General features: G+C 34.4%; 1 long non-coding RNA gene across 1 annotated transcript in view; it reads left to right on the top strand.

Moving 5' to 3' along the window:
* Positions 1-18,776, top strand: part of LOC139078420 (uncharacterized) — a 291,169-nt gene that overhangs the window by 249,292 nt on the left and 23,101 nt on the right. Inside the window, exon 4 of the long non-coding RNA XR_011531353.1 lies at positions 9,614-9,676. This is a non-coding gene — a long non-coding RNA (uncharacterized lncRNA). The remainder of the gene's footprint in view (positions 1-9,613; positions 9,677-18,776) is intronic.

Raw genomic sequence — 18,776 nt, 5'->3', positions numbered from 1 at the left:
TCATGGTTTTGATTTACAGTTCCCTGATGATTAATTATGCTAGACATCTTTTCATATGTATGTATTCTTCATGTGTATGTCTTCTTTGCAGAAATGTCTATTCAAGTCTTTAGCCTATTTTTCAATCAGGTTATTAGTTTTTGTTGCTATTGAGTTGTAGGACTTTCTTATACATTTAGGAAATTAACCCCTTATCTGACATATGGTTTGCAAATATTTACTCCCGTTCTGTAGTAGTTGCCTTTTCACTCTGGTTTCTTTCCTTTGCTGAGAAGGAGCTTTATAGTTTGATGTAGTCCCACTTGTCTATTTTTGCTTTTGTTGCTTGTGCTTTTGGTGTTATATCCAAAAAAATCATGGCTAAGGCCAATGTCATCAAGCTGTTTTCCTATGTTTTCTTCTAGGTGTTTTATAGTTTCACATCTTACATTTAAGTTTTTAATCCATTTTGAGTTGATTTTTGTGTATGGTGTAGATGAGTCCTATTTCATTCTCTTGCATGTGGATATCCAGTTTTCTCAACACAATTTGCTGAAAAGACTATTCTTTCACCATTGAGTATTCTTGGCACCCCTGTCAAAAATCAGTTGCCCATAAATACTTGGGCTTATTTCTGACTGGGCTCTCTATTCTATTTCATTGGTCTATGTGTCTGTTTTTATGCCAGTACCATACTGTTTAATTACTATAACTTTGTAATATATTTTTAAAAAACAATGTGTGATTCCTTCAGCTTGTTCTTCTTCCTGAAGATTGATTTTATGGTTTGGGGTCTTTTCTGCTTCCACATGAATTTTAATATTTTTTTTTTTCTATTTCAGTAAAAAGCTGTGAGAGTTCACCATTGTGGATTATCTTTAAAATAATTTATTTACTTTCTGGCAGTACAAAATGTTCCTGACTTTTTTGTGTAATTTCTGCACCCTCCTAGAATTGGCCATTTCTCCAAGGAACCATGGTTCCTTTTATGGGAGTATCTTAGAAACCAAGATCTCAGTGATAAATGTGCTTGTTTCTCCTGGGCTGGTCTTGCTTCTAGGTCTTCTCACTGACAGAGCAGGGAAATATATGTGTGTTTACTAACCTGCATATACACTTGTATCTATAATTGTTTCTATGCGTAATTATTCAGCTACACATGAATTCACACCTATGTCTTCAACTCTAATCCATTACCACATGAATAATTCTAGTCTCTTCTCCTTGCTTGTCTATAACCTCTCACTCTAATGATGAGAACTTGGCTCCCACCATCTGCCATTCCTTTCTTTGATTTTTTAAATCTGGTATGCATATATATTGTGTCAGCATTGTTAATCTATACTCCAATGGGAAAAATTTATTTACTAGAGTACAGTGCGTATGTGCTGTTTATATTTCCTTTAGTGTCACAGGTGCCACCCATTTTCAAAGTTACTTAGGTCAGTACCTTTTTCTCTACCCTCTGCAGTGAGGTTCTTTCATAGATTTGTAACACAGTTAGGTTGTTTTGTCACATTATACATTCCATCCCAGGATTTCCCCAATCTGTTAATTTGCATACATTAAGGTTCACTTTTTTCTCTTAAGTTCTATGTGTTTTGACAAATTCATAGTGTAACACAGCTGCCATTACAATAGCAACAGAAAATTTTCATCACCCTCAAATATCAGCTGTGCTTTGTCTATTCAAACATCCTCCCTCCACTCAAGCTGCTGGCAACCACTGAATGTTTTTAATATCTCTATATTTTTGCCTTTTCCTAAATTTAATATTAATGGAATTATACATTTTGTAGCCTTTTCAGATTGACTTCTTTCAAATAGCAAAATACATTAAAATTTTATGCATATTTTTTCATGTCATATTAGCTCATTTCCTTTTTGTTTTTTAAGACTATGTTTTTAGAGCAGCTTTTCGTTCACAATAAAATCGAAGATAAAGAGATATTTTATATACCCATGGCTCCCACACCTGCATAGCCTCCCCTATTATCAACATCATTCACCAGAATAGTACTGTTTTTTCTTTTACCAAGGATTAACTTGCACTGACACATCATAGCCCCCCCAAATCCATAGTTTACCCTAAGAGTTTACTCTTTGTGTTGTAATTCTACGGGCTTGGACAAACGTATAGTGAAGTATATCCACCATTATAATATCATACAGAGTATTTTCCCTGTTCTAAAAGTCCTCTGTGCTCCATCTATTCATCCTTTCCTCCCTCAACCCCTGGTAAACACTGATCTTTGTACTGTCTTCACAGTTTTGCCTTTTTCTAGAATGTCATATGGTTGGAATCATACAGTATGTAGCCTTTTCAGATTGGCTTCTCTTGCTTAGTAATATGCATTTAAGCTTCCTCAATGTCTTTTCATGGCTTGATAGCTCATTACTTTTTACTGCTGAATAATACTCCGTTGTCTAGATGGACAACAGTTTATCCATTCACCTACTGAAGGACATCTTTGTTGCTTCCAAGTTTTGGCAGTTGTGAATAAAGCTACTATAAACATCCTTGTGCATATTTTGTGTGGACATAAGTTTTCAACTCCTTTGGGCAACTACTAAGGAGTGTGGTTGCTGGATTGTATAGTAAGAGTATGCTGAGTTTTGTAAGAAACCATCACTTGTCTTCCAAAGTGGCTAGACCATTTTACCTTCCCACCAGCAATGAATGAATGAAAGTTCCTCTTGCTCCATATCCCTGCTAGCATTTGGTTTTGTCAGTGTTCTAGATTTTGGCTATTCTAATAAGAGTATAGTAGTATATCATTGATGTTTTAGTTTGCATTTCCATGATGACATATGATATGGAGCATCTTTTCATATACTTATTTGCCATCTGTAGATCTTCTTTGGTGAGGTGTCTCTTAGGATCATTGATCTGTTTATTAATCAGGTTGTTTGTTTTCTTATTGTTGAGTTTTAAGAATTCTTCGTATATTTTCAATAACTGCCCTTTATCAGATGTATCTTTTGCAAATAATTTTTTCCAATCTGTGGCTTATCTTTTAATTCTCTTGACATTGTCTTTTTCTCTAATATGTTTATTTAATGCTATAAATTTCCCTCTAAGCACTGCTTTCTCTGCATCCCACACATTTTGATAAGTTGTATTTTTATTTCATTTAGTTAAAAATATTTTTAAATTTACCTTGAGATTTCCTCTTTGATCCATGTGTTATTTAGAAGTGTGTTATTCAATCTCCACATTTTTGGGACTTTTCCAGTAATCTTCCTGTTATTGATTTCTATTTAATTCCATTGCAGTGTGAGAGCAGATATCATATGATTTCTATTCTTTTAAATTTGTTAAGGTGTGGTTTATGGCCCAGACTATTCTCTGTCTTGGTGAAATTTCCCTGTGATCTTGAGAAGCATGTATATTCTGCTTTCGTTAAATGAATTTGTTTATAGATGTCAATTATATTCAGTTGATTAATAGTGTTACTGAGTTCGATTATGTCCTTACTGATTTTTTGCCTGCTGGATCTGTCCATTTCTGATAGAGAGGTGTTGAATTATGATAGTGGAGTAATCTGTTTGCAATTCTGTTGATTTTTGCTTCACATAGTTTGACACTCTAAGTGACTACATGTTAAGAATTGTTACATCTTCTTGGATAATTGACTCCTTTATCATTATGTAATGCCCCTCTTTATCACTCAAAATTTTCCATGCTTTGGAGTTGGCTCTGACTGAAATTAATATAGCCACCCCTGCTTTCTTTTGATTTTTAGTACCATGGTATATTTTTCTCCATCCATTTACTTTTAATCTATGTGTGTCTTTATGTTTAAAGTGAATTTTTGTAGACAACTATAGTTGGGTCTTGTTTTTATTGAGTCTCACATTCTCTGTCTTTTAATTGGTACATTTAGACTACTGATGTTCAAAATGATTATTCATATGCTTGGATTAATATCTACTGTATTACTGTTTTCTATTTGTTGCCCTCAACTTGTTGTTTCCAGTACAAGACCTTATGTCATAAACTCTGCCAAATCTCAACCTCTTCCCCTTCCTACAACACCCATCTTGAACTGATTCAGTCCAACTCCTAAAACACTATAAACATCCTCCTCTGTATTCCTCCTCCTTAGACACTACTAAAACTCTCTCAAGTCGCGCTCCTTCTGACTGTGGGAGGACTAGTGGCCCTATCTTTGATTTTTCAGCACGTTTTGAGGAGTCACTAGTCAACACTGGTGTGGTCCATTGGGGATGTAACCTTTCTGGGCTTTCAAGAGTCAAAAGATAATATCAAGTTTACCCCCCTTGGGGCTGTTATTAAAGCATAAAGTCTGCTCTTAACTCATTTCTAAGTCCTGATCTCACTAAAACTCAATATCTATTAAATATCTGAGAGAGAGGAAAACAATATATGTGTAGAGGTTTTCTACAACTGTGTGTTCTGACTATTCCCCTAATGCGGACTCAAAACTAAGCAAGACAAACCTATAGCAGCTCTTGGCTTGAGTCCATTGATTGTCCTTATAGCAGGTTGACCTGCTTTACTTTGAATTATTCTTTGTTGTTAACTTATTGACTGAGATATGAATTTTTAATAAAATACAGCCCTTTGAAACTCATCATTGTACACTGCATGATGTTGTTTACCATATTACAATATTTTTCTTATAAGGATGAGTACATGAAATAGCTCTCTGCCTCAGTTCTAGCATAAATCTCAATTCTCAGGAGTAATTGCTGTTTTGTTTTTGTGTGTATGTGTGTGAGGAAGATTGCCGCTGAGCTAGCATATGTGCCAATCTTCCTCTATTTCTGTGTGGAATGCTGTCACAGCGAGGCTTAGTGAGTGGTGCTAGGTCCACACCCAAGATCTGAAACTGTGAACCCTGGGCCACCGAAGTGGAGTGCGTGAACTTAATCGTGATGCCACTGGGTTGGCCCCTCAATTCTCAAGAGTAATTGCTTTGATTTCTATTGTATGGATGCAGAATTGCATAGTTGAATTTTTTTTCTTTACACTGGTAGACTAATATGTCTTCCACGAATAGTAAATAAAAAGGATTTCATACTCTGAATTTTGTGCTATAATCATACTCTCGATTTTACCTTACTTTCGAGCCTGAGTTTTGCATTCTCTATTTTAATCTATAATTTAATATAGATTAAATTACTTGGCTATACTACATATATTTGTTGTACTTCACTGCTTCATACTTCTTCATGATATGAGTCTACACACTCCCAGGAATGGCTAACTCTATTTGCCTCCACCTCCCTCCTGCCGTGAATAACACTGTTCCCTCAACATCCTTGCACACTTCCCCGTATGGAACAGTGTACAGTTTTCTTTCTGCTATGTACCCCAATGTGGTGTTGTTGGTTGATAGTGTATTAAGATACTTCAGTTGATGAACTAAGCAGTGTTAGTTTCTCCTCCTGAGTAGTTGCCATCAGTAGGGTGTGTGAGCATTTATATTCTACATCATCATCAATACTTGGTTTTATATATTTCCTAAGTTTTAATAATCTAATGAGTATAAAATTACAGCTAATTTTTCTTTCAGTTTGTATTTCTCTCATTATTAAAGAATTTGATCATCTCTTTGTTAGTTTTGGAGATTCCTTCTTTGTAAACTACTTGTTTACACATTGTGCTCATTTATCTATGGAGGTTACTGTCCTGTTCTTGTTGATTTGTATAAGTCACCTGCATATTATAGATAGTAATACGTCTCTCTTGTTGACATTGCACATTGCAAGTATATTCTCTCTTTCTGTAACCTGCTTAATTTTGTCCATAGTATTCTTCGTTATAGAAAATGTGAAAAAAGTCACTCCTCATTTTTGGTCATTGATATAAGTTCCTATATTGTTTTGTATTAATCTGTTAACTGTACTTTTCACATACAGTTTATGTTGTAGAGCCCACATTTGCATATGAGATCCTGTTTTATATATTTTTTTATGTAATGATTCAATATCCCAATATTCTCTTCTAGAGAACTCACTTTCCTGTTAATTTATAGGGTCAATTTCTTTTTTTAATTAAACCTTCATGCATACCTAGGTCTATTCCTAAAGTTTTTACTATTTTCTGGTGTCTTTTTTCCTGTGCTTGTTCCTTTTCAACACTATTGTTACGTCTATGGCTTTGTAGCCCATCTTGATATCTGGTGAGCAAGCCAACTACCATCTGACCACGTAATTTCATTTTATATTCTCTTTTTAAGGCTGACTTAGTTATTTGTCTTCCTTTATGTCTTGATAAAAATATGCTAGGTATTTTACTAATGCTAAGGTTTATTTTAGTTACTAATGTGAATAACTGCCTATATATATTTTTTCAATATCACCATTATCAAATCTCTGTTTAAGCTTGTGTATGAGTGTGACTACATATATATACACACACACATATATACAGTGCTATGTATATGTGCATATACATATTATATACATATACATATATGCATATATTTAGTGTTATTATATCATAGCAGAAAGGATGGCATCACTCTATAATGTTATAATCTAGCCGATTTGGAGGAGACAGTGAAGATTGAATGTCCCGGTGTAGTTTGTTTTTCAGTCCTTATTTTGTTTAATACTTTATCTTAGCATGTCTTTTGCTCACCTCTTCTGTGCATAGATCAGCACTAGTGGTCCACCGCAGTAAGAGAAGGCGATGATTGTCACAGAGCACTGGATAGCAGAAAGACAAGAACAAGATCTACAGAGTTTTCTTCAGACTCTCACTGCTCCCCTTTGGCTGCTGTCTGCTCCAGGCTAAAGCTTCTAACTCACCCCATATACTAGGGAGATATAGCATTCAGTCTTCTGAGAATCTTCTCAAAACTTTTCCCTACCTTTATTAAGATATAATTGACATATAACAACGTATAAGTTTAAGGTGTAAAACATGTTGATTTAATACACTTACATATTGCAATATGATTATCATGGTAATGTCAGCTAACACTTCCATCACATCACTTAATTATCATTTCTTTTTTGTGGTGAGAACATTTAAGATCTACTCTCTTAGTAATTTTCAAGTATACAACCAAATACTGTTAACTATAATCACAATGGCATGCATTAGACCCCCAGAACTTCTTCATCTTCTAACCGGAAATTTGTACCCCATGACTAACATCTTCCCAATTCCTTCATGCCCAGCCCCTAACAACCACCACTCCACTCTCTGTCTCTTATGAATTCAGCTCTTTCATACAGAAGTTGCCCTTCTCTATTTGATTTACTTCATTTAGCATAATGCCCTCAAGTCCATCCATGTTGTCACAAATGGCAGGATTTCCTTCTATATCATGGCTGGATACTATTCCATTGTACACGTATATATACTACATCTTTTTTATCCATTTATCTGTTGACAGACACTTAGGTGTTTGTTTATCTTGGCTGATCCAGCAATATCACTTGTGAACATATATCCAAAGGAAATGAAAAGGAAGTAGAAAAGATATCCGCACTCTCATGTCTATTGCAGCATTATTTACAATAGTCAAATCTTTTGTTACATGTTTCTTTATGGTTTTTTTAATTTGTCTTTTTGTTTTCGTTTGGTTCATTTTGGTTTGTGTTGATTTGGTTATTTCCTGAAATCATTGTATAACTTTTAATTCTATAGTTTGCCCATGATTGAAATATTTAGGTTATCATTCCTTGCTCATGGTGTCGTGCCAGCCTTCACCTGTTTTTACAGAACAAAATAATCAATTAATTACTGTGGTATTGACCATCAGCCATTTCATCAGGCTTCAGATCATTTATCTGAACAATTTATTTTTTTATTTTATTTTTGTGTCTTCATATATAAATCATTCATATTTTCTAACAAATGACTTCTTTGTGTTTCCTGTTTCTTAAAGAGGAGCACGTGATTTTTAACTGTTTATTTTGCTCAAATGTCCCATGTTCAAATCCCATTTGTTTTCTTCTCTCATGTAGTAAAAGAGAAAGGTCAGTAATTCCATAAAGAAGATAATGGAGCCTAAATACTAAAACTATGACTTCCAAGAGTTAAAGCTAATTTAATTTTCTTCCATCTATAAAGAATGTATTTCATGTCAAAAAAAGCTGTAAGTAATCAGAGGGTCAGCTGTGTTGATATTGTGTTCAGAGATGTCAGTGAAACAACAGACCGAGATGGATTGTTCTTTGTCTTCTCATTTTTCTCAACAAAGATTCAAAGTTAAAAAGATCTCTGTAATTCTAAACAGATAAAACTTCCCAGCGACACTTGCCTTACCAGGAAAAGAACAAAAAGATTTGATTGAAACATAGGAAAACTTCTTTTCTTTGCATATATATCTATAAAGCTGACATTCTGACAGACAATTAATTTTCATCTGCATATGGCAACTGAGTGTGCTTCTCAGAGATTTTCAGAAGGAAGTTATAGTAATGTGAACTTCATGTAATTGGCACATGAAAATACTGCTTTTTCTCCTATCATAAAATAAGACAACTCTGTATCTACAATCATATAAGTTTATGAATTTTCATTTTCAAATAAATGAGTCTTTATCTAGGAAAGCTCGAATTTTTTTAGAAAAATGTTAAGAAGTGAAAATGAATAAAATGCCTTCTTATCAAGATGTGAGTTACCTGGCTCTAGAGGCTGGGACTATCTCAAGAAATATAACTGATCTCAGATAATATACATATAGTCTATCTCACATTTTGCCATTATAGACTGAATAGTTCATGAAATAAGTAAGTATTTGTTGATGTTTTGTGGTTGTAAAATATGTTACAGTTTCTTTACATACATACTCTGCATTGATATTTTCCCTGTGTATTCCCAATAAAGTCTAGATATCTGTATATTATCAATTTAAGTTCTATATTTCAAAACGGTTGATTTATTATCATTTGGAGTTTGTTCTTACGGTTAGGCTGTCAGCTGAACTGTGCAGAAGAAAACACTGTGACCTGCCTGTGAGTGATGGCTCAGTTAGTGGAAGTCAATCAGACAATGAAAAGAGCAAGAGCATAGCTATTACAGAGGTACGGATAGTGACAGCACCAAAGACTGTGAGAGTCCTTGTTGGGACGTACAAGAGATATTAGAGTGTATAATCAGCCTCAAGCTGGAGTGAGGCTGGTGAAGCCCATGGATACAGAGGACTTCATGTCTACCTCTCAGTGTGAAGTTGGCTCCTACAAATTAATAGGGCAAAGGGAATGTTAAGTTTGCCAAGACATGGAAATGTTGATTTACAAGTCAACACACAATAGGAGCTATATAGGTAGTGTGAAGAAAAAAAAGATATGAGGGCTTTATCAGTAGTAAGCATGAAAATTTTCATAGAAAACATGCACTTTGAAGGATTAATGGAGTTTTGGCAGGTGGAGATAGAAAGGAGATAATATAGTGGTGGCTGTTGTTATTGCCTCCTCAACATCCATTCAACCTTAGCATCAGCCTAAGTCAATCATGATTTTCAGTACCCCTTATTAATAAATGGATTAGAAAAGGCAATTAGTCTCAGTTATGGCTAGAAATAAGAGAAGGGAATCTACTTGTGGGTTGGGGTCAAAGCTGGTTTTGAGTAAAGCTACTTGTTTCTAATAAAAATCATAGGAACAGCTAGTTCATCACTTTAACTTTGAACAATTCCATTCCCAGGTGTGGTGCCAAGGACTATTGAAGCTCTCTCACTACCAGCCTAAAGATAAGGCCAATACCAAGGTATGTTGAGTGGAAATGTAGACGTCATTGCGTAGCCATTTCAGACAATTCTGGGGCTCAAACCACCTTTGGAATTATTATGCATGAGACTTTATGAGGAAACATCTGAGATGTCATTAAATTTAGATAATCAATGGAATATTGGTTCTATCATAAGATAGAAATATCTATGATTGGAAATGCTGGTTCTGAAAGTAAGCCAGGGATAATACCACAAATTTGGGATCTACATTCTTACGGGTAAGTATAGGGATTGAAATATTTCCAAGGTAGTATTTAGAGAGAAAAAGGCAATACAAAAAAGAATGGGTAATGCCTACGTTTATCAGCTAGGAGGTAAAAAAGCATTCCCACAAAAAGAAAGTTAGGAGTGATGAGAAGAGAACCAGAATTTTCCACTGTTGCAGAAACAAGGAAGAAAAGTATTAACAGAGGTATGGCACTGCCAAAAGTATCCAAAGAATGAGATGGACAAAATAGTGATAGGTTTTTTCCTAGGGGATATTGGGGACCTTTGCAAGAACTTTAAACTTCTCCTCCAACATGTTCTTATGGAGCAATTCAAGGAAGATAAACATGTTAGGAGACACATAATGAACATATGAACATCTAGGACATTTTTTTTTTTTGTCTTCTAAGGAGATCATGGCCATTGTATTCTAAATCCATGAAGAGCTCTTTCCAGTGTCGTGTCTTAAAGAGCAGAGAACATATTACATGTCTATTCTTAGGTCAGGAGGCAAGAGAAATGACTGTTGACCTGTTCAAAGGATGTTCGCTGTTTCTCACTCAACGCTTCTTTCTGCATTTAGATTTCCCTTCCGTCATCACAAGAGTAGGTAACGACTTTCACTGCTGGGAGCATCAGCGTGTATTTTACCTTAGCAGATGGCTGCTGTCGAGGCAGATTGAGATCTGTAATGTGTGCTTGTTTTAACATGTTATTTTCCTTTTAATGGTACACAAGGAACCTACTAAACAAAAATCCCCTCAAGCTAAACTGTAGTGTGTATGTGTGTGTGTTTTCCTTAAGATTTTCTGCTGCCACGAACTCCCGATATGAATTCTATGTGAGCTCTGTCTGACACCACAAATAAGTTGGTTAAGGGAAAATGAGAAGCAAGAAAGAGTGAATGAAGGAGATAGAGGACAACAGCTTTCTTAACAGTCCTCCAGCATATTTAGTAGGTAGGAAAATCAGGCTCATACATGCATGGGTGGAAATGCAGAAAAAGTAAATGAAGAAGAAATGATGGAGTTATGTCTCTAGCTATCGAAGCCTTCCTGTGTTGCCTAGCACTCAAAGCAGTTATGAGAATGTTTAGATCATTAATAGCATAGGATCCTTCGGTTAAAGGAGACTGTAGAGCCAAACTACGTTAAAGCTAGAGCTATTGTCCCATTTCTTTGCTTATTACAATGTGAAAATGTGTCCCAGAACCGAAGGGAAAATGTTTAAGACATATATGTCATTTTCTAGTCCAATTCAAGGTTTATACTTGAAGATACAAAGAAATCAATCTTCTCAGAAAAGGAAAGGATATAAGGAATTTTACTAATACCTAATTGAGATATTATTTAAATAAGGATCAAGATTTCAAAGGTGAAAAAAACCTAAGAGATATTTTTCTAATTTGACAGCTGGGCAAACAAGAGTGGAATACTCATGGACTGAGCTTCTAGTCGGACCTTAGTTTAGTCCTAACTCTATTATGTGATGTGTACCTTGGGAAAATAAGTTAAACTCTTCAAATTTTGTTTCTTCAGCTGTAAATTTGAGGTAGAATAACATGCTTCACAGAGTTGTAATCAGTAAATGAAGCGAAATGACCGCTAAGAACCTGAGTACTCAGCATTGAATAGATACTCTATAACCATTAGTTTTTTTCCTTTCCCAGGTATCATCAAATGGTTAGTAGTTAAATCAATTCCACGTTCTTGCCCTTAAATTTTCAGACTGCTTCTAAATGAAAAAGAAAATGTTAATGTCCTGATGTCTGAGGCCCTTCCAATTTAGGAATAATAACCTCAGAGTTACCACACTTGAATTTGAAATTGTTTTTAAATTTACAAACAAATAAAATCAAGAGACCCTGTTCAAATTAGGTTTCACTTTCCCCTTATCTTTTATGTCTACTACAGTGGTAGATATTACCAGCACCACACTGTGCCCTCTTCTGAAATCTCTGAGCTAGTATATGAAAGACTCCTTCATCTGTAGAGAACACAAGAAAGAGACTGCTTACAACCAAATACCGTCCTCTCCAGGCATGTACTAGTGACTGGCAGAAGGGATGAAAAGATGTCTGGGCACCCCATCTCCTTTTTCCTTTCAATTTTTCCTGAATTGCAAATTGAAGATTCATCTTGATATCCAATTTGAACTTTATTTTAATGTATTTAGTGACTTGATAAATAGAGCTCTCCCCAGTTAAATGGTCTCAGTAATGCTATCTCACCTTCTCTCGCTCTCTGTCTGAAAATATAGAGGGATGGAGGGAGTGAGGGAGGGACGGATGGATAGTTAGATGGATAGCAAACAAGTTACTTGCCAAAGAGAACTTGTTGTGAGTTTTTATTGGGGGAAAAAATAATCCAGGATTGTTTATTCTGCTCACTCTATATTCAAGGGAGGAATTATAATATGACCTTGTCAAAGGAGTTGCAAACTTTATGTTTATTTTATGGCAGTTTTCTTTTTAAATATAAAAGATCTCAAAATGTAAATTTCAGTAAATTTTTTGAGGACCAAGACATATTCATAGTCTACTTTGTATTGCCTGTTCCCAGTACAGGGACTGACATACAGTTCAAATTCAGTCAACCATTGAACAGACCTAAAGAACAGATTTGTATAAATAATCATACTAAGCACATTGACATGGTGGGAAGTAATTTAAAATAAAGTTTTCTTAAATAAATTGTACTTTTATATTGCAACCCAAAATAAAAGCTCATTTATGCTAAGGATATTTGAGGAAATGAATCATTTTTCTGGGTCATGAAGCAAACCAGCTGTATTTTGTTGGATTGATAGTATTATAGACAGCTTTTGTGGTTTTAATTTCTTAAAGAACAATATATTTTCAATTCTGCTCCTGAGACATTTGTCAAATGATAAAGGTTCAACTACTTCAAGTGTTCATGAAACCATTTTCCCTTAATTTTATAGAGATCTTTAAACAGGGGTCATAAACTCAAATGCTACCAGATGCCAGGCACATAATAAAGAAATGAAATAATTGGATTTAAGGTAACTGGGAGTAGGTGGAATTGTGAGGAACTGAAATCCATACGCTTATTATAAAGACATTTTTAATAATTTATAACACTATACACACAAAAAGGCCAGTAGAACAAATTCTTCAAGCAATCTGCCTCCTAGTTTTCAACCTCTTTTTTAAGAACTAATTTTCAACATAGTAAACACTTGTCTCATGTTCAGTTATTCCATGATTTTTCTTCAGTTTGTTTTTCGTCAGCTAAATTAAAATGAATTTAATATTTTATAAAAAGTATATAATAGTTTTATTTCACTTTCCTAAATGTTTCCTATCTAAATTATTTTTTTAATCAATTGTTAATATCCATAGATGGCTAAGAGAGATGCTTTCTAAAGGTTAATCATGCATATTTCTGAGCGGGAGATTAAAGATATTTTCTACTTATTTCTTCACATTTTTCTAAAGTGATTAATTTTTGTAATATACACATTTACTTATTTATACATCACGTATTTATTATTTATTTACTATTTGTCAGTGTTCCAGTCACTGTGGACACAGTGGTAAGCATAGCATATAAAAGTTTCTGCCTCTCTGAAACTTGCATTCTAGTATTGGGAGACTTAAGAAAAATAACGCTAAGAAGGAAAATTCAGTTTGTCAATTAGAGATCATTACTATGAGGAGAAATAAAGTAAGGTGGATGTAGGGAATACGAGAATTTGAGAGAACAAAATTTTAATTACTTGGTATATTAGGCAAGGTCTGGTCAAGAAACACAACCATATTAGTTATTATAACACAGAGATAATTTACTATAAAGAATTGTTAACTAGGTATTGAAGATGTTAAAGGGTAAAAAAGAAACGCTAAGATATTACAGCAAGAGAAACTGCTGGAACAGCTCTGCCCCCAGGGCTATGAGGACAAGGAGAAGAAATAGGAATTATGGAAACTTAGATGCTTTTAGGAAGGAGGCCAGAAAGCTGGAACTTGGTTGTATGAGAATGAGATGATACTCCCTTAGTACTGGTGTCTCTGAGATTGGAGATTGGTCCCCACGAGCCTGGCAATCAGACCTTGGAGGAGGAGGTGTCCCTGCGAGTGTGTATCGGATCTGGTTGTGTGCGTATTGGGAAAACTGCAAGCTAGAATGAATTGCCGCTTCTGGACAAACTTTCACATGGGACTGAGGAGGCGTTGCTGTGGTGAAACTAATAGACTAGGAAGCATAAAGAGGAACTGGGAGCAAAAGCAGATGCAGCCAGGAAGCAGGAAAAGCACGGGCCTGCTCCTTCCTCCTGAGTGCACTCCTGACTGCTCCGCTGCCTCCTATTGGTAGAGACCGACAGAGCCAGCGGGCAAAGAAGAAACACGCTTTGCGGGCTTGTCTTAGTCTGCATTCACAGAGTGTAGAAAATGTGGACGTGAAGTTGAGAAATACTACCCTAATATGCCCCCAATTTTTCATTTTAGCTTTTAAAGTGTTTTTGGCTTAGTGCATGTAGGTGCTCTTATAAGCTATTAATGAATTAAACAGTTAAGAGGAAAGGCAGAGGGGTGTCAGCTGGGTCAGTCTACAGATTCTACCTTGGCTGATTGTCTTAAGAATATCCTTCTTCTTATATCGATTTGCTCCCCCCTCGGCATATGCAGGGTGGATATTGAGAGTATGTAAATGATACACTGATACACATTATTTATTTTCCACTCTGAAAGGAACTTCTCTAAACTCTCTCTCAGTTAGGAGGCCCGAGGGTAGACAGCATATATGGTCATGCCTAACTGGTGAATTAAGTCTATAAAATGCTATGTCCTGCCTTTCCAATGGTCTGGCCAGGTATCCAGGAGTCACTGCTACAATCTGAGTCACCCTGGATTTGTGTTTTGAAATAAATCAGTTGATGTGTAGAAAATTCCTACATTGCTTAAAATATGAAGCAGTGTATGCAGTTTACCTCATTCCTTTCTATCTAGGCTTTATAGAATTTGGCAACCGTACTTCATAGATTTTTGCATTTGTCTAGAATCAGTAAAAATTGTTTCTTCTTTCTAATTTTGGGGTGTGTGTTCACGGAGTTGAATAAAAAATTTATTCCACCTCTTTTATCTGGCTATGCAACTCTTTGCACATCAACAAAAGTATGTATTTTTGGAAAGAAATGAGAAAAGGTAGTGAGAGAAAGTAGGAATGACGAGAAAGGACCATGTAGAGGAAAGAAAGAGAAAAGGAAAGATGGAGAAATAGATGATGGGAGCAAAGAAACAAAGATGGAAGTGAAGGAAGGAAGAAAGGCAAAGAGAGAGGGAGGGAAGGAAAGAGAGAGAAAGGGATAAAGGGAGTGGGGGGTGGGGGAAGAAATTGTGTTTCTCTCAGGATGATGTAGTAATGTTTTGATGAATCTGGAACTCAGTGAAACGTACCAGTTGTGATGTGTAAGATATCTAAAGTATATAAAACGAGATAATATACTTATTATTCCTTCCTGAAAAAGCTGTAAAATATTTGGTTGTATTATTTCCTTCCTGAAATAGCTACAAAATATTCAACTCGCTAAACAACAGATCCTAAAATGTATTTTTTTAATCTAAGCATAGCTGCATTAATAAAACAAGTTGTATTTAATTTAGCAATTGATCTGTCTTTCCTGATTCATTTCCCACTTACCTTGGTTCAGAGAGAGGCTACCTAAGGATGTTCTTAGTCATAGAATATGAATATGAAGATCTTGGTTGAAAAAGTTGACAATTAGAAATCTGAGACTTTTTTGAAAAAAATTATTGAACATCTTTGCTACTCACATCAAAATGAAATAAAATATATGCTTATAATTCAAGAACATATATTATAGCAAATGGTAAGATATGTAATTTAAGTCTACCTGGTCTTTTTTTTTTTTTTTTAATGTCTGAGGGGGACAATTTTACACAGTAAGAAATAGTTTCTGTTACTTTTTTAAAATTAATATTTCAATTATTATACTTAAATTTCAATTCAATTTTTCTTGAGTCTTTGTTTATTTTAATCTAATGATTACCTATAAAATGAGATTAGTCATTTTACTCGGTTTCAGTTTTTGTTTGACTAACTTATTCACTTGAAAGATTAAAATCTATTTAAACATTTACCTCTGTTTACATACTTCACTGCACAAAATCACTTAGACTTTAAGCTACAAGCGAAAATTTATCTGATTATTTTAATCATCTTCAAACATCTAATAAGGTGAATATATAAATCTTATGAGCAAAGTTTTCCTATGCACTAGGCAATGTTTGTAAGTGTAATAAGCCATATTTGTAAATTTCCTAACTCAGGTTAATTTAACCATTTGAGTCAACTGTGAACAAAGTATAAACACACAATGCAATGACTCCAAAATCCATTACTGTACTTATATTACTGTCAGCTACGTAAAATTTTCAATAATATACTCATTTCTTCATCCAAGGGTTACAAATAAATTCTCTTAATGAAGTGAAACATAATGACCATCTCATGTCTGCTATGGCCGATTTGATTTTATGCTGGAGTTAATGGCCTAGGATTCTGTCTTTGGGATCTAGATGTAGCTTCTGGGAAGATTTACACAGACTTGATTTTGTTCGCTATTTCTTACATAATGCAGCTTACCAAATGATGATTTTTCTTTCAGCCTGGGTAACCCCACATCTGCTAAACAGACCATAAATTTTGCTTCTATAATCTGTTGCTTAAATGTATATGCGTGTGTGTATGAGAGAGAGAGAGAGAAAGAGAGCGAGCGTGTGTGTGTTTGGAGAGTGTGTAAGGGGATGTTGAATAAAATTCATTTACTCAAAACAACATTTACCCAGTTAGTTCCTGAATTATACAGGTGAAAAAATAACAGAATAAGGATTCAATCAGTAAATTTTATACCTTAAAATTGTCACTTTTCCAATGTGGAACCAATAGTTGGAGAAACATATTTCCATGGGTTTAACAAATTTAATATAAATCTTTACACTGTCCTCACCATTTTTGTTGCATGATTTCACCTGCTTAGATTTTTGATAGCCCATCCAGAAGTAGAACTAGTCACTTTACAGTCAAATAAGTATGATTAGATTTAAGTGTTGACCAAAATGAGATAAGCACCTAAATTGGAAATATTCATGTTTAGCAATTTCTGTAAACAGCTGAAATTAATTTTATGTACTCATTCTTTAACATATTTTTTAGTATCATCACATATTTATTGTGTTTCAAAGAATATTGTTTTCTTATTGAATTCTTAGGTGATCACACATTGTTTAGGGAATCGTCTTCAAGCCAACACCTTTGCATCCCTGAAAGTGATCTTATGGTCTGTAAACAACTCAGTTTTCTCGTCCTATCTTTATTTTCACTGACTCGAAACACAGATAACTCCTAAAAACCTTATCTTCTTTTAGTGAAGAATAAGGTTAGCATTGGGGCATTGTAGATGAATAAAAGATAGTAACAATGGGGAACACTATTTATTGGGACACCTTAGTGAGAGAACTAAAAGTATTATTTATAAAATGAACAGTTTTTATTGAGTGTTCAATCTGATTTTTTATAGAGAGTTTATTTAAATATAAAATTATTCCAATCTCCTTTTTTCTTTTCCTACCTTCCTTCCTCTCTATTATATAATCTTATTGATGTTATTATATGAAATATGGATGTAAATTGTAGGATTATATATTCAATTCATGTAGATTATATGCCTACTTAGATCTCAGAATCTACAAGAGATTCATTTGCCCTTTCCTACTTTTTTATGTTATTTCATTGTCCATCATTCTGTAGTCACTTATTGACACTTCTTGGGCTCTGTAGGAAAGAGATATAGTGGAAGTTTAAATTTACCTTGTGTAAGTTTCCATTATAAAATAAGAAGTGCATTCTGATTAATTCCTTAGCGTATGATTGTGATTTTAGAGTTGGAGGCATGCAATGTTCAATTCTCACTAGCCTTTTATTTGTCATGATTATTCATCAGTTGTGGTGGCACTTGGCACGTAATGTTTTTCTGCATCTGAGTTTCCACTGTGATCGGTTGATTGGCTGCAATGTACTGTTTTTGACTGCTGGAAATTCATTTTCTGAATAAATATTTATTGACATAGAAAAATATAGGGAATTTTCACTAAATTATGGCAAAGTCACCCAGTTCTCTGGACAGATAGTGTAGTATATTTATCATAGAGGATATATTTGAGTGAGTAAAATAAGTTGTTTATCCCAAATTCTTCAGTTATTTTTATTGTTTTAATTCTCTCTTTTCTCATCTAATTAACAACAAAACAAAGATGCTAGTAATAAACTCACACAATATAATTAAAGCATTGATACATCCAAGGTCCCAGAAAGTCATTTAGAACAGCAAGACATGCAAAAATATGATTAGTATGGTATTAACATTACCAAAAGAGGAAGAAATTTGAGCAAGTCCTTTCATCAGTTAAAAAATATGAAATACGAGGGGAACATTTTATATTATAGGCTGAGACCTAGGACCATGTGCTCAAAGCTATTAGTCAGTCATGTCTGATTATTCTCACGTATGTAGTGACCGCGATAAACTTCCTTTGTTCCTCTTGTTAGCATTTCACAGACTGGAAAGCAGCAGCCAGTAAGTGACCACAGGGGTTATGCAGATGAAAATGAAAACTCAAAGGAATTATGTTCTTTTTATACAACAAAAACACCTGGTTTTTGCTGGTTTGCTTAATCTCCATATTTTCTAAAACTAAGATACTCTAATAGTATTTTTAACTAATTTTAAATTACATTTTTCATGTTTTAAGGAGATTAGGCATTTGAAGGATCACATTTAGTCATCTCAAGTCAATTAAAGTAAGAAATGAATTTAATATACAGTATG

The sequence above is a fragment of the Equus przewalskii genome, chromosome 22 (assembly GCF_037783145.1).
Source record: "Equus przewalskii isolate Varuska chromosome 22, EquPr2, whole genome shotgun sequence".
Classification (NCBI taxonomy): Eukaryota; Metazoa; Chordata; class Mammalia; order Perissodactyla; family Equidae; genus Equus; species Equus przewalskii.
Note: the sequence above shows the minus strand (reverse complement) of the source record. Positions and strands in the feature narration are given on the sequence as shown.